Source organism: Parus major, chromosome 1, assembly GCF_001522545.3.
Source record: "Parus major isolate Abel chromosome 1, Parus_major1.1, whole genome shotgun sequence".
NCBI classification, from domain to species: Eukaryota; Metazoa; Chordata; class Aves; order Passeriformes; family Paridae; genus Parus; species Parus major.
The window spans coordinates 69556434-69571981 of record NC_031768.1 but is presented as its reverse complement, the minus strand read 5'-3'; positions in this window follow the sequence as shown (position 1 = coordinate 69571981).

Below are 15548 nucleotides of genomic sequence, written 5' to 3'. Positions count from 1 at the left end.
AAATCCTTCTGATTTCAAAGTTGTTTTTTAAGATTGGGAAAATGAAGGCAAATTAGTTCCACTTTGTTAAACTTCAGTTATTCTAAGGCAGTTTACCAAGTCTCTAACAAAAAATATCCCAGTTTCACAGAGGAGCATGGCAGCTTTTCCCTGGGTCTTTTTTGGTGCTTAGAGACCCGCCTGTTAACTATTAATATCTACTGCAGGACATCGAGTCTGTGCCAGAGTAACACTAGCCAGGAGAAACCCTTCCCCCTCTTTCCTCAGGAGTCTTTTAGTGCTTCCTCATTAGCACCCTGGAAAGGACGGCTGAAACCCAAGGTCAAAGGAAACCCTGTTAACTCAGAAAACCACTGGGCTGCTTTGGGGTGTTTCCTCAGGCGCATCAAGCCATGCATCAAGAGGGCAGCCTGGGGCTCCTGGCAGGCCTGGGGCCCTCCCTCCCACTGCTGCCCCAGTAACCCCAGCAACTCGCCGGCGGGCCCCAGTGATAGACTAGGCTTTCTGGCTTTCTGGCTGGCAGCCCTGCTGGAGGGTTTCCATGGCCACCCGCTCCAGCGCCGGGCTCCTGGCAGAGCACAGCAGGATGGGCAGGGCAGCCTCTCCCTGTGCATCTGCCACCCACCACCTTGTGATGGGCTCCCTCCCCACCTGTGCCACATCACCTCTGCCCCTGCATGCACACAGGTACCCCTTTCCACAGGTTTTTAAAAATTCCACTTAAGAAAAGAAACCAAGATCTTATCTTTCCCAGCATTGGGGGCTGCAAGGCTGGTTCCCGGAGCAGCCACAAAGAGTTAAAAAAATACCTCCCCGAAGCAAAGGAACAAACCAAGTAACAAAAGGCACTGTCTTGTGCATGAAGGAAACCTTTTGGAGATTTTTGGACATTCCCCTGTGGACAGGTGGAACCCCAGCCCTTGCCAGCATGGTGACAGGACAGATGCAGAGGGCACTGTCCCCACAGCTGTGCCCCTCCCAGCACCAACATTCCCAGACTTCAACTGGCAGCCTCTGCTTGAAGTGGACACACAGGAAGGGTATTCCACGATGGGCAGCTGCCTGTAGTGGAGTCACCAAGAACTACTCAGAGACAGGTTAAAAGCTTGATCTTTCACCCTGAAATGGGCTGATATGTAATACACTGAAATGTGGAGCCAGGCTTCATCCCTATTAATCCCTTAGGGATGGGAAATCAGAGATTATTTTTGAATTTGAAATGGTGCCAAAAGTCTTTTGATGAGTCAGTGTATCCCTAGAAAGGGAAAGATTTTTTTCTGTCCTGCCAAAGGCCTACTTTCACGGCGATTTCATTCTAGCTGCACTTCATTTACAAAATTAGACTTTTCAGTGGAATACATCGTTTCAAAAGATATATATGGCAAAAAAAACCCCCATATTTGTTTTCTATATTTCCCTTTCATATAAAGGAGAACTACCTCTGTGTAATTTCTTCAGCTAGCAGTACATTTTCAGTACTACTTAACTATTTAAGTCTTGCTGAGACCCATGAAAAATGACCAATTTATTCCAAATTTTGTCAAAACCTGTTCTCTCATTTCTAACTATATGTGGCCCGAGACTTGCAAACCATTCTCTCTGCATACAGAGATCTGTGCAAAACAGCTTTCAGGTTCACAGCTCAAGCTGGAAATCTGCTGCCACAAGGTGAACTGAACGATAAGACTGACAGACTTTAAAATATATTTTTCATTGTCAGTGCTATTATTACTGAAGAATGCTCACACTGAGTGACATTTTACAAATAAGCAGTAATGCCTGCCCTGAGAAATTTAAACCTAAGCCTTTGTCTGTATAGCAGTTTTCCTTCTGGGAACTCATACGTTTAAACATTCACAAATTTCCTCTTCCACTCACAAATACATAGACAAGGAAATTGAGCCAAGAAGAACTGAAGTATCTTCCACAAATTACACAGGAGGGCTCTGAAAGACTGCATTAAGGAAGCTTGGTGCTGCTACTACTCAGGAGGAACAGAGTCCAGCATGTTAAAGGTACACAACACAACTCTACGTCACAGCCATGGAGAGGAGATCAGGATCCCAGTCGATGGCAATTTGAACATGAGGCAGCAGTGCCCTGGCAGCCTGGAGGGCAAAGCATGTCCTGGAGGGCATCAGGCACAGCATCACAGCTGGGCAAGGGAGGGGATTGTCCTGCTCTGCTCTGCTCTGTTCTGCTCTGCTCTGCACTGGGGCAGCCTCACCTCGAGTGCTGGGGTCAGTTCTGGGTGCCACAGTATAAAAAGACAAAAAGCTATTAGAGAGTGTCCAAAGGAGGGCCACAAAGACAGCAAAGGGTCTGGAGGGGAAACCATACAAGGAGAGGCTGAGGTTATTTGGCTTGTTTAGCCTGGAGAAGATGAGACTGAGAGAAAGACCTCATTGCAGTTACAACTTCTCAGAAGAGGAAGCAGAGGGGCAGGCACTGATTTCTCCTCTCTGGTGACAGGACCATGGGAAATGGCATGAAGCTGAGTCAGGGGAGGTTTAGGTTGGATATTAGAAAAGGTATTTCACCCAGAGGGTGGTTGGCCACAGGAACAGGCTCCTCAGGGAAGTGAGCACAGCATTACAAATCTGCCAGAATTCAAGAAGCATTTGGACACTGCTCTCAGGCACATGGTGTGACTTTTGGGAATGGTGCTGCTTCGGAGTTGGACTCCATTGATCCTTGTGGGTCCCTTCCAACTCCAGATATTTCGTTACAACAGTGTGCTGAGATGCCAGGGTGTGGAACAGCAAACAGTGCCTTTCAAACACTGCTCAGGCTGGGCAGTCACACTTTTGTATGGCACTTCCTCCCTGACACACTCAAAGAACCTGCAGATCCTGCTCATCTTGGCAGCCTTTAGAGACAATTTTAATGTCCAGAATCTTTCTGTAAGTAATGTAAAAAGTCACACTTTTTTGAGAACAACCTTTCTCTTTTTCATATTTTGTACATTTTAAATACCTCCCCGGGGCAGTTTTTATTTGGTGTAGTTGGTAACGTTTTAGTAGCAGGAAAGCTTCAGGGGTGACTTTTGTCATAAGACACCAAAAGCTGTCCTCATGATGGACAGAATCAGTTGCATCAGGTCTCAAAATGGGACCCCTCCTGGCAAAAGCTGAGTCCATCAGCAACACTTTGATAATATATTTAAGAAAAAGTAAAAAATGCTGCGTAGGAGCTGTGTGAGAGAGATGTGAGAAAAATGTGAGAGAAACAAGTCTGTAGACATTCATATCAGAGAAGGAGGAGGTGCATCAGGTACCAAAGCAGATTCCCCTGCAGGCTGTGGAGAAGACCATGGCGAAACAGGCTGTAGCCCTGCAGTCCATGGAGGACCATGGTGATGAAGATACTCACACTGCAGTCCACAGAGAGCCCATGCTGCAACAGGCTCCTGGCAGAACCTGTGGCTCCACAGTGGGACCCATACTGGAGCAGCCCATTCCTGAAGGACTGTGACCTTTGAAAAGGACCCATGCCAAAGCAGTCTTGAAGAGCTGCTTTTTCCAAAAGTGTTCCCATGATGCTTCCCTATCATACTGTGCAAACAGAATAATATGCAAACAGAACACTGTATACATAAGTCTATCTGCACTGTAGCTTCTGAACTGTGAAAAAAGTTGTGGGTGGAGTGTGAGTGTGTTCCTGAAGGAAAACTGTTCCATACAATGCATTCTGTAGATGTTAAATGCAAAAAGCAAGCAGGGAACAGAGCCTGTGTGAAACTAAGTCACACAGGCTTCTCACTCTGGCCTGAGAAAACATAAGGAGGAATCCAAACAGTCCTTGGTAAAGGACAACAATCTTTGCAGGTGGTGTTTAGGAAAACATCAACGGGTAGTGTTCCACTTAACCAATGTTGGTGATGTGTTTCTTTAATGACCACTGAGAGTTTTACCTCTTGGACCTTCTCAAACATATCTATAAAAGAAGATCAAGAATAATGACCTTTGCTCTCTTGGACAATGCAGCTAAGAGAGTCATGTCGTACTGCTTCTCCATTCCTAATATAATGCAACAGTGCTCAATGTCATAGGGCAAGCCAAATGTCTTTAAAGCACCAAAAGGGGAAGATTTTTATTTGATTCTTGAGGGGGGCACAAAAGCCTTTTCTATGTTCCCACTGGCATTTTCACACCTACAAAAAGCCAGGAGCACAGGTCACTGTGATAGGCACTAACTCAGTATTGAGTTACTCTCTGTCATTTCCAGACCAGCCTCTATGCACCAGACACTCTTTTTAGTCTCTATGGGACAGAAACATACCAATTCTTATAAGGTGGGGATGGAATCTACAACTCCCTGGATCTATGCTGTGTTAAAACTGACACTTTCTAAAGTGGTCTTACATTTCCCATGAAATCTTCTCACTTTACCACCTCAGCAAACAAGCAAGATCTGGAAGTTTTCATCTGGTAGCTTTGCTCCAAAAAGAAGTCACTCTCAAAGCTCTCTGAAAAAAATTTCACAAGTATAAGCTATTTATAACGTTTCTCACTGTGGTCTTAACAAGTTAAAAGAAAGAACATCTATAAACTTTCCCTGAAAGAAAGCACAGTGTGTTTTTTCAAGATGTTCCTGAAGAGAACAGCACGCAGCAACTTCCAACTACACCCTTGTGAGAAGACAAAGGTGAAGGTCATGAGCGCCAGTCTTTCAGATTAAGAAACTCACAGGGATCATGTAATGACTACATAGACTCATTCTGCATTTGCAGAACACAGGCTTAAAGGGAACTGCTGAGAGCCATGTCCAGTTCTCAGTTGTCACAGGAAACCATGACCGTGTGAGACCTTTTCATGAAGTTTAGTCTTAGAACTTGTTTGGGCTTTTGCCCTTGTGACTTCTACAAGAAGGCTTCTCTAGAGCCAGACTGCTCTGGCAGATAAAAATAATATTATAACTTCCTGCAGTTAATACTCTTATGGGTTTTTCCCAACATTATCCCTCAGGTCAGATAGCTCTTCTCTCCTGTCAGTTTTATAGAAAGCAATTATCTCTTGCTGCAGTTGAAGAGGAAGCTGCTTCTCTGCCCTGCACTTTCTCCTGCTCCTCCTTCAGCATGAATGCACTTTAGAGACAAAAAAAGTTGAGGCCACACCAATCATCCCATCTTCTTTCCTCTCACAGATTTATCACAAACAGTAGGCACATACAGTAGGCAGAAGCTTACTCAACACATAGACCTACCAGCTTCCCTGAGGGAATGACAGCCATCCTAGGGTCAGCTGAGTATCACCACACTGAGCAGATGTTTGCTAGCAAAATATGAAAAAAAGGCCAACAACTGACAGCTAAATGGTATGGAAAGGCACAGAGCTCAAACCAGTTTCCAGACGCTGTTGAACTGGCTAATCCAGACAGCTCCTGGGATCGAGAGGAAGCCCATGCCTTAAAACTAATCATCTTTCTTGGGATGTTGTTTGTTGTTCTTTATCAACAGAAATGTGTTTTTATAAAATTGCACAGGGTACATTTCCTGCATCAGGTCTACTCCATCTCTCACTACCTTTCCAGAGCAATGGAGGCATTCACTGCTTACTGTTGATTGTAGCAAAAGATCTCTTTGAATGAGAGAGAGAGAAGGCTCTGCTTGTAGATAAGAGCCATGAATGGATGTGTGGGACTGCAGAAGTGAATGTCAGGCACCATTGACACAGAAGCATCAAAGACTCCTGAGAGAAAACTGCAGTGTCTGACTCCCTGCTCTTTGGCCTGAAAAAAGTGAGCCCATGACCAGGAGTGTTGGTAGGTACATTCATTATTTTAATTAATAGTGGAAGCTCCCACAGCTCATGTGAGCAGATTGATATTTTGCACCTAACAGGTGAAAAATATTGTTTTAAATATTGTTAACATTTTTTTGGAAGTTATTGAATAAAAAAATATGTTTATGGTATTTTGGCATGTCTGGTGCTTTTTCTTTTATTACCTTTGCTTCTGAGACAATTTAGTGCTTATGAAAGAGAGAGGTTGATAACCAAGGAAAGATATCTATTCTCTTCATTTGCAGACCAGGTACATTGGGAGCATCTGGCTTTTGAAGATGACTATCCACTTTGAAGTTTATCTTTTCTGTCAATGAAACCAGCAGTTTTACATTTCTGTCAGTGAAAACCATGAGGTACTTTGAAGTTTTCTTCCGCTGACATTTTAGCAGCACTTTAAATCTACATATTATAAAACACAATTTAAAAAAAAGAAATAAATTCTTGTGATTGTCTATGAGAATATTCAGTTTGGATGTTTACTTTATTTTTATTTTTCAGAGTAAGGTCCATTAAAAATGTGGTCTGAAAGATAGATGCCTGAAAAGCAGTTTTGAGTTTATGCAAATAAACTTCAAATATATGTAGAAGCCTAATAAAGAAATTAATAATAACATGTACAACACTTAGCAAGGGAATAAAAGAAACATGAACTAATATTAAAATTATAACTAAATAGAACAACTTACCATGTGTTTTTAGACGTAACACATCGTGATAACTCAGAGAATGGTGTGGTATGAGTGCATTGATCTAAATTAGAGAAAGCAGAGAGTCATGTCTGTGACTAAACCTGAGGTATCATGGCTGAAATTAATTTGACTGCAGTACATCAGATTACTCCCATGTATTCAAATTTAACAGGGATTTCTTGAGGACAGGAAAACAGATATTTATATTGGCTTCTAGTGATTTTCAGAAGATTCAAAAATTTCAGAAGAGTCAAAATTCATGTTAGCTAAATCAAAGGGAAAGATAATTGTCTAAGAAAAAATAGTGTAAGAGAAAAGATCTTGAGAATACAGGAAATTTCATTTAAACACGCAAAGCCCTCTTTTTTTTATGTAGAGTAACTAAACACTAAAATCGGTTGCCAGAGAAATCCCCATTCTTGGAGATGCTCAAAACCCTGAATAATGGTGTATCTAACAGCATACACTGATACTGAAAAGGACTGGACTGCTTCTTTCTTGGCACATTTACCCAAAGAGCTGAGAACCATGGCCCTACTTTGTGGGAAAATCCATATTGCAGAAGTAAATTAGAAGCGTTGCAGGATAGACTACAGATAGACGGTATTTAGGCTATAGATTATGGGTAGGCCATGGACAAACAGTCTTTGTCTCTTTAAAACAGCAAACCTCTGAGGCTGCTGCAGGCTGAGAGCAGTGCATGTCTGGCTACATGTGTGATCACATTACGGTGTGCTCCATTTCAAAAGCTCTGACAGATATTACCAGATCACATTAGCTTTGTGTTATGACTTACACACAAAAGCAGCCCCAGTATATTACAGGGTGTTGATCTGTCTGTGGAGGAGAAAAATTGGATGACCAGTAATTCCAAGACACAAATAAAAACGGAAGGAGTAGTTCAGTGTATAGGTACCCAAATTTAATGGCATATCAGGGTCACTGAAATCCCCTAGATAAGATCAGAGCAGGAAATGAATGCAAGGCTTATGCCTGCACAAAGAGGCCATTCTTTGCAGAGATACAGGTATTACACAAAATGAGTGGGCAAAGTTCGCCTCCCACATTTCTTTCATTACTCATACCCAACACCTGCTAGTTAACTAATATTCATTTTTCATACTGGGCTGCTCCAGTTCCACTGAACATTAATGTCAGTAAAACAATCTCTCACTTTATGTTACCCTGCACAGATAACATTTTTAGTGCTGCCAAAGTCATGCAACCTGAATTTAGAAGTATTTATCAAGTTTTGAACAATACACCCTATTCTCAATCCCTGATGGGAGAACAGTGTACTGGAAGCAAACAAACCTCCAAATAGGCAGAGTGACAATTTTCTGGTTTGGGATCTAAGTAGAACACCAGATTTCGTTAGCACTACACTTCCTCATGGAACCATTATGATAAATGCAAAACCAATTTTCTGTCTTTTGTGAAAAACATACATTACCTAAGCACATCTCAGCACTGAAATGACCCTTGATAGATCAGTAACTCAGAGGCACTGTTGTCTGGTTAATTATCACCACCAGTATCTACAGGAGAAGAGTATTATCAAAATTACCTGCACAATTATTGTATCAGCTTGCAATACCTTGGCAGATTGCAGCATGACCACATGTGGCTTTGGTCTGGAGACCTAACACTCTAAATCAACATTACCCTGATGGTTTCAGGGAGCCTGCAATCATTTACATTGCCTGAGACTATAAATACATCTATCTAAAGAGACAGAAAATAAACTGATTGCTATATATTCTATTTTATGCTGTGGCATCATGTACAATACATCAGAAAAGAAATTGCTGATGAGGAATAGGAAAGGATTCTATACATATCTGCATCTGCTGAGTAGAAAAAAACTGGAGGATACCCTCATAACCTTTGCTTTCTAGTGTGGCCAAACAAAACATGGTTAGACACATTTATTCTGTAGTCTCTACCCACACTGACAAGACTCTGACAAATGAGAATTGCCCCAAGCTCACTATTCTCTTTTTTTCATTGTCAGTGACTCTCCACATAAGCTGTCTTTCATGCCTTAATTCTTTATGCTGGCCTGTGTGCATTCTGGGCTGTGGTGCTTTGACATGCTAATGAATTTTGCTCCGCTGTTAATAACTCAAAGCTACAGGACACCCGATGATATCATCATTACCAGCCTGTGTATGGTAGTTTTGTCTTCTTGCCAAATTTTAGTCTAGCATTTTTATTTGGGAAAAAAATAACATGCCTATCTGAGAGGACAGGTAAGGGATATTTGACATGATGCCTACATTATACTGACCTACATTGCTTCTGAAAACTAAGGTCCCTGACCTCTATGTTGGGAGCACAAGTTTAGCAAGGGCATTCATTTCTAGAGAAGGGATTTCCTTTTAACTGTTTTCAATTGCTTTCCAAATGAACTTTGTGCTGTGTAAAAGGGAGTGGGAAAATATGTGTTTACCAAATGTGAGTAGTGTAGGCACACTTAATACAAGTATTTCCAGGTAGCAACACCACAGGCTGCCCCTAACCTGCCAGAGCTGTAGGAATAGGGCAGCTTTTTTGACAGACTGTATCTTTCCTTCAGAAACTGTCAATGACCTCTGGGCAAGTTTTCATTGTTCCCCTCCAGCAGTGAGACTGAGAGCATGATTACATTTCACATGTTCCCAGACCCCCATATCAGCACTTTTATGGGAAGCCTGAACTTTCAAAACAGTGTATAATCATTAACATCATACCCTACAGCTATTCACTGAGATGTTATTACCACTGTTTTCTATTAGGAAGGACATGCAAGAGACTGCCCAGTGCCACACAGTGACTTTGGCAGTCACACCTCTCAGACTATATCCTTAATGTATTAATTTTATGGCTGACTCTGACACTGAAATAATGTAAAATACATTTAGCACAGGCCCTGATAAAATTCAATTAAATGCTTTGCCTTTTCCTTGGTCGTTATGATTCCAAATAGCTTTCTGATGGAGGTGGACATCTTTTGTTCATTATAGAAATAGATAAAAAGAAGCACTTGGAGGGGATGAGATTTTCCCACCCACATTCAGGAATTCAGTGGCCACATGGAGTGCATCTGGGTCTCATGGGTCCTATTCAGTTTGCTTTCCCAGGTCTCATACTGCTTTGTACTAGCAGCCCCCCTAGCTTCCCTCAGAACTGTGACACACTGAGGTGCCTCCTACACCCACAATGATGATATTCAACATCACAAAGAATTATGCCATCAGTTGTAGATTCAGAGTTTGGTCTGCATTTCCTGTTCAGGTTACTGTGTAAAGCGTATGAGAGAGGCTCCCTGTATTTCCTGCAGAGGGAAGAGCCAGTCCAGGGTTCCTTAGCAGCACAGCCATAAGTGACTTTTTCTGCACAAAATACTAGAGCAAAGTAACTCCCTGATATTTCCTTCCTCTTCTCATATCTCTCCATTTTCCAAAAGTACAAGATCCCAATGCTTCTCACTTCCTGAGATACAGTCACCTCTCACTTCCAGGCATGCCAGCCCCATGCCATGTCACACCAGTCCTCTTAGAAGCCTCATCTCTTCCTCTCACTGGTAAGTGGTCCATACTTCTTTTCCAGAATTGCTGTCACATGAGTGAAGAGGAGCAAAGGAAGAAACCGAAGTTCAGGCCAGATCTTATTCTTGTTTCTGATGTTATCCCATCAGAGAATGAGGAGCCAGAACAGAGTTGACAGTGGAGGGCTGGCATCTGCTCCTCCTATTGTCTTGGGGGATGCTCAAGACACCGTCGTTGTGCATATTGCTCCTAACCACCCTGATACCCTCCTTGCACACCTCCTCCTTCTCCTCCAGGGATGACAGCCACACAGTATGAAGAGGAATGTGGATGCCTGACTCAGCTCCTCAGCCACCACAGTCCCAGGCAGCTCATTCACTCCTTTTCCAGTGCAGGCAGTGGGAAGCTGGCTGGTACCAACCACTGCACAGCTCAGGTGGCAGCAGGTGTTGTGGCTGGCCTTTACTGGGACAAATATTGAAGCCTTCATTCCATGCATTGTTCTCTATCCTTACCTCCCTTTTGTGTTGCATATTAGTAGCAGACCAGACATATTAAGTAGACAATCTTTGTAGAACCCATGCTCTTAGCTTACTCAAATCTCTTGAATAAAATTCATGAAAAAAAAATAATAGAAGTCTTATGTCATTTTGTTCTCATTCTTGAGTATAAAGATTATAAAAATAATTATATAAACAGATATAAAAATTCTCCTTCTTTCTTGTGAGTAACACATACATGTTTCTCTGTTTTTCATTAAATGTATTATTGTACCACTGCTGATTATTTAAAGTACAAGGTTTCATGCTAGTTGAGACAAGTAAGTAGTGATGACACAATGTGAAAGTACCCACCTTTCTTAATACTGTGACTTTAAAAAGCCTCTGATTTTGACTATTGAAAAAAGAGAGAGGTTTACTCTTGTAAATCTGAAGAGTGCCAAAAGAGAGTGCAAAATAATGCTTCTGCTTATCAGTTACCTAGCAGGCATCTGTGGCATTTAGGTGCCAGAACTTGGATTTGGCTAGCCAGCCAGCTTCTGCTGTGGTCTCTACCTGCTCAGTATTTCCTATAACAGGAGATTTTTTTCTTCTGATTTCCAATGGGTGTGCAGCTGTAAAGGTCACACTGCTGACTATGTAATTTTTCTCTTTTTCTTTTATGATTTACCACATCTGGCTGAGGAGGAGCAGAGCTTTTGTGAGCTCAAGATAACTTTCAGATGTTATTTTTCTTGGGACTATACCACAGTATTACTTGTAGGCTGTATGAAGTTCCTGTCCCAAAATGTGCACACAATGAGATCCAGTGGTTGAAGGCTCTGGATGATTGCAATGTAAGGAGTCACAGCCATTGGCATGCTTTGTCCTGGCATCACAGCTGAAAGGTGTTGCAAATATGACGAGATGTTTTCTTAACTACATATTTTAGATTCTTCTAGAATCTGTGTTGATTTTCGTTTTTAATAGGAAAATTTATATTGGGGGTTACAAATCAAAAAAAGTCAAAAATTGCAACTTCCAAATTTAAAATTAAAAAACTAATTAAGGAATAATCTGAAAAGATGGAGAAAAATACCTGTATTACCGATTCAAGGCTTTGACTGTAATACCAGTTGTTCTTGGCTCCATGTTACTTTTCAGTTCCAGACAGAGAGGTCTTTGAAGTTTTTTTTACATTAGTGAAGTGAAAAAAGCATATTTTCAAATATAAATAATTCTAATGATGTAAGGTCTTCTTTTATTAGTTCTATTATAATAAGAATAGCAACAGTAAAAATTTATTTACACCATTGAAACATACCAGTGAGTCTACTGGCTCACATTAAAGATTCAACTAGCTCATAGAAGTCAGTGTTTAATGAAGAGTGTAGGAATAGGACACACATTGCACTTGCCATGTTTCACCAGTCCAGCAAAGCTCCTCATCAAGAAGTCAAAGTAACAGTTATTTAAGCTGACAGAGGTTTTATCTTCTACAGACTTGTGGAGAGAACTCATCATTCAGCATCCTAAGTAGTCTATAGCATATGTTCCACTGTTTGGCTGTGTACTATATGGAAAGTACATCCTTTTGACTGTTTGGAATTGAACATCATTGAACATAACAAGTTCATTTTGTATGTATGATTTGATTTTTGAAATATGAGAAATGGTGAATAACACTACATGCTTTATTTCTTATTGTTACTCAGACTTTGTAGATCCATATGACAGCACCCCCACCTCCAAGCTGTTTCACTTCTACTTTGAAGACACTTGGATGGTGTACTCATTCCTAATAGAGGTGCCATTCCTTTGATCTCTTCTGCCTCTATTCTTTGTCTCTTCCATACCCTTGTTGTGACAGAGTGGTTTGAGGAGACGACAGTGTTGAAGGTGTAGGTCCATTATGAATTCTTTTGGCAATGTAATGATGCTTTTCATGTTGTCTTCTATCTCTTTCCTAAGAATCCCTAATTTAAAATAATTCATTTGCTTTCTGTAAAAGGAAAAATGGCTCCATTACAGGAGTCTCCAAGAAGTCTGCCATGGGGAACTCTGACACAAATAATCCATTACAATAATACTGTCTTGATGGATGGTGGGATGATGCTCTGTCTGAACTAATGATTAGAAGAGTTGCATTTCCCAGTTTAATGAGACACAATGATGTAAGCAGATTTGACAGTTGTTTCCTGAGAGGCTGCCTGCCCCTTGTTGAAAGGCTTCCTTTGCCTAATGTTTTAGAAGAGAGAGACGTCATTTATGTGGGTGTTTTCTTGCTCTGCAGGCAGCCAATTATTGCCCATCACGTCTCACACAGCTGCTATTTTGCACACACAAACCCAGGCGGATGTCATATCCTATTTTCACAGTTCTAACTAATGAATTGAGGCAAATGTGGAAAATTAAATATTCCAGGCTTTGCAGGTGGGGTCTGCATTGCCATCAATTACAGTATTCTCCCCAATGTTATGGAAAATTGTGACCATTAGTATAAGTAATAGCTAATGTCCTACTGAGCAGCTAGGTAAGGATTACATGTGCAAATGCTTATCACTTTGAAGCTTTAGCCATATGTAGGGAAATTTGGTTTATTTCCAAATACTGAATGTAGAAATTGGCTCAGAAGAATATTTTAAATTATTCATAGAGCTTAAAATGTACCGACCAAGGTTTTTGATCTGGGGATACCTTGGTTTGTAATCACCACACTGTGCTCTGTAATCAAGTGCCAGCCACAGATACTTTCTTAAGGCCTTGATTATATGTCAGCTGCTCTCCAGCTTTGACTGTGGGTGGTGAAGTTCTTCCCATGTGTGCAATGCCAGTAAATAACATTTCTGCAATAGTATCTCTCAGTATAAAAGACCATTTTCTCAAATTGTGCAGAAATAGCGAGACAGGAACACCACTGACAGTGTTCAACAATTGACTGATAATTGACGCAGATCTCAAATGCCTTTCTTTTCCAGCTCAACCTGAAACGAATACCAAAAGCTCAGCTTTTATTTCCAGACTTCCTAAGCAGTTCTTTGAGGGTTATTCTAGTTCAACATTTTTGTGACTGAGCTGATCCCACAAAGACAGTCCTTGCCTCACTGGACCCAGAGTTGCACAAAGGTTGGAAGGTGTTTCCACTCATAGCATCACCTCTGGAATGGGCAGTGACATGTTCTGTGGAATAGAGGGAATTTGGGATAACAAAATAGCAGCCCCCTGCAATCATCCTGTCCACCCCTGTCAGACTGGGAACAGGCTGACTCAAATACAGCACTGACAGAGGCAGTGGCTCAGCACCCAAAGGGAGCTGGAGGGATCAAGGCCTAACAGGCTGAGTGTGCACGTACTGAGAAGTCAATTTGTCCACAGATTTGAATTTCTGATTGTTCCACAGGGAAAATTAGAAATAAGGGTGGTTTAAACTGTTGTAATACACTCCAGCTTGTACTGGATAAAGTACTGCCTCTACAGGGCCCTGGGATCTATTCGATATATGGGAACATCTGCCCTACATCAGACAGAGTAACTAAATAATTTTCTGGTTTGAACCTCAGTGGAAGTACAACCACGTGTAGTGAAGAAAACTACTTTCTGATTAGATGCATAGGAAAAGTCCATTAATATATTTCCTTAGAGTCATGAGACTGAGGGTTGTCCCAGGCAATACTAAATATGTTTCTATCAACATTTTTAGAGACATTTTTACAGATAAGCTTCACATATTCTGATTTAATCAGGAAATGAAAGTTGGCACAATGATGGATTTTTAGGCACTATAAAGACAGCATCAGTGTGAAGGGATTTTATTTCATTTTTTTCAAAAGTATATTCCTTCTGTGCAGGGATTTTGCCAAGTAGCACCAACAATTCCCATAGCAAAATGAAATTAAAATGGAGACAGATCTGTCTGGCCCCACTGACAGAATGATATAAAAAAGCATTAGTTCAATTGTTATTACTGATAACAATCATATATTACATAAAAGCTCTCTCTACTGAGGGTATGTGATTAGAATCTTGTTCTTAAATACAGCAAAATGGAAGATCACTCAATCTTACCTGTAGGCATGTGCAGAGCCCATGTATCTAAGGAAGATGTGTGACTGAATGGTATCTGTGGTGTTGTCTACTCCGATTTCATAAATTGCCTACTCAGTTTTCATAAAATCCATTCTTCCCAATTCTAAGGGAATATGTCCATTCAATACCTTTGGATGTTTCTGTTCCATGAAAATTTATAGTACCAGATTACAACAGTTAGGTTTGTAAAATAAGCCCTGTAAAAAATGCAGTCTCCATATTTCTGACCTAACTTGTCTTTTTCTTTACAAACTTTTTTTTTTTTTCTTAAATACTAGGTCAGAGTACCCCTAAAAATCAGTTGGAAATCCAATTGCTTCTCAGGACATGGGATGATACCAGCCTTTTTTCCCCCTCTTGCATGGCCAATATATTGGTCAAACTACACCAAAGATATAAAATTATATCTTATGTCATCATGATCCATCACATCTTAAAGCAAGTAATAAGCAGAGCTTTGTAAAATGAGTTGAATCATATTGTCTAACTCTGGAGTAATTTACTGATGGATCAGGTTACATGTTTGTATTACCCAGGAGGAATAAATGCACAGCAGGGACTTGGAGCTGCTCTCTGAAGCACCCATGTGCAGTGGGAAGGTGCAAATCTCATCATTAGGAGCCCTGAGTCTGGGACAGACAGAAGAATCACAGCTATTCTTCTCCCTTTCTGACAACTAATGCACACCTCACAAATTATTATTTTGACTAGATTACTTAGGCCTTACATGGATTACCAGAGGTATACAGGGTAAGACCATATTAGCTGCGGTTATTGCACAGTTAATCACATGGGATTTGATCTTTGGCTGATGTCAGCCTGCTCAGGCTCATTGTGGAAGTTAAAAAACACTCACTGGTAGCAGCTGAGCAACAGAGGTGTGCTGCACAAGAGAAATAACTTTTTGTAGAAAATTCTGTGTGAATATCCCAAGCTATTTCCATGCCCCAGCTATGAATATAGTTGGAAGAAATCAAC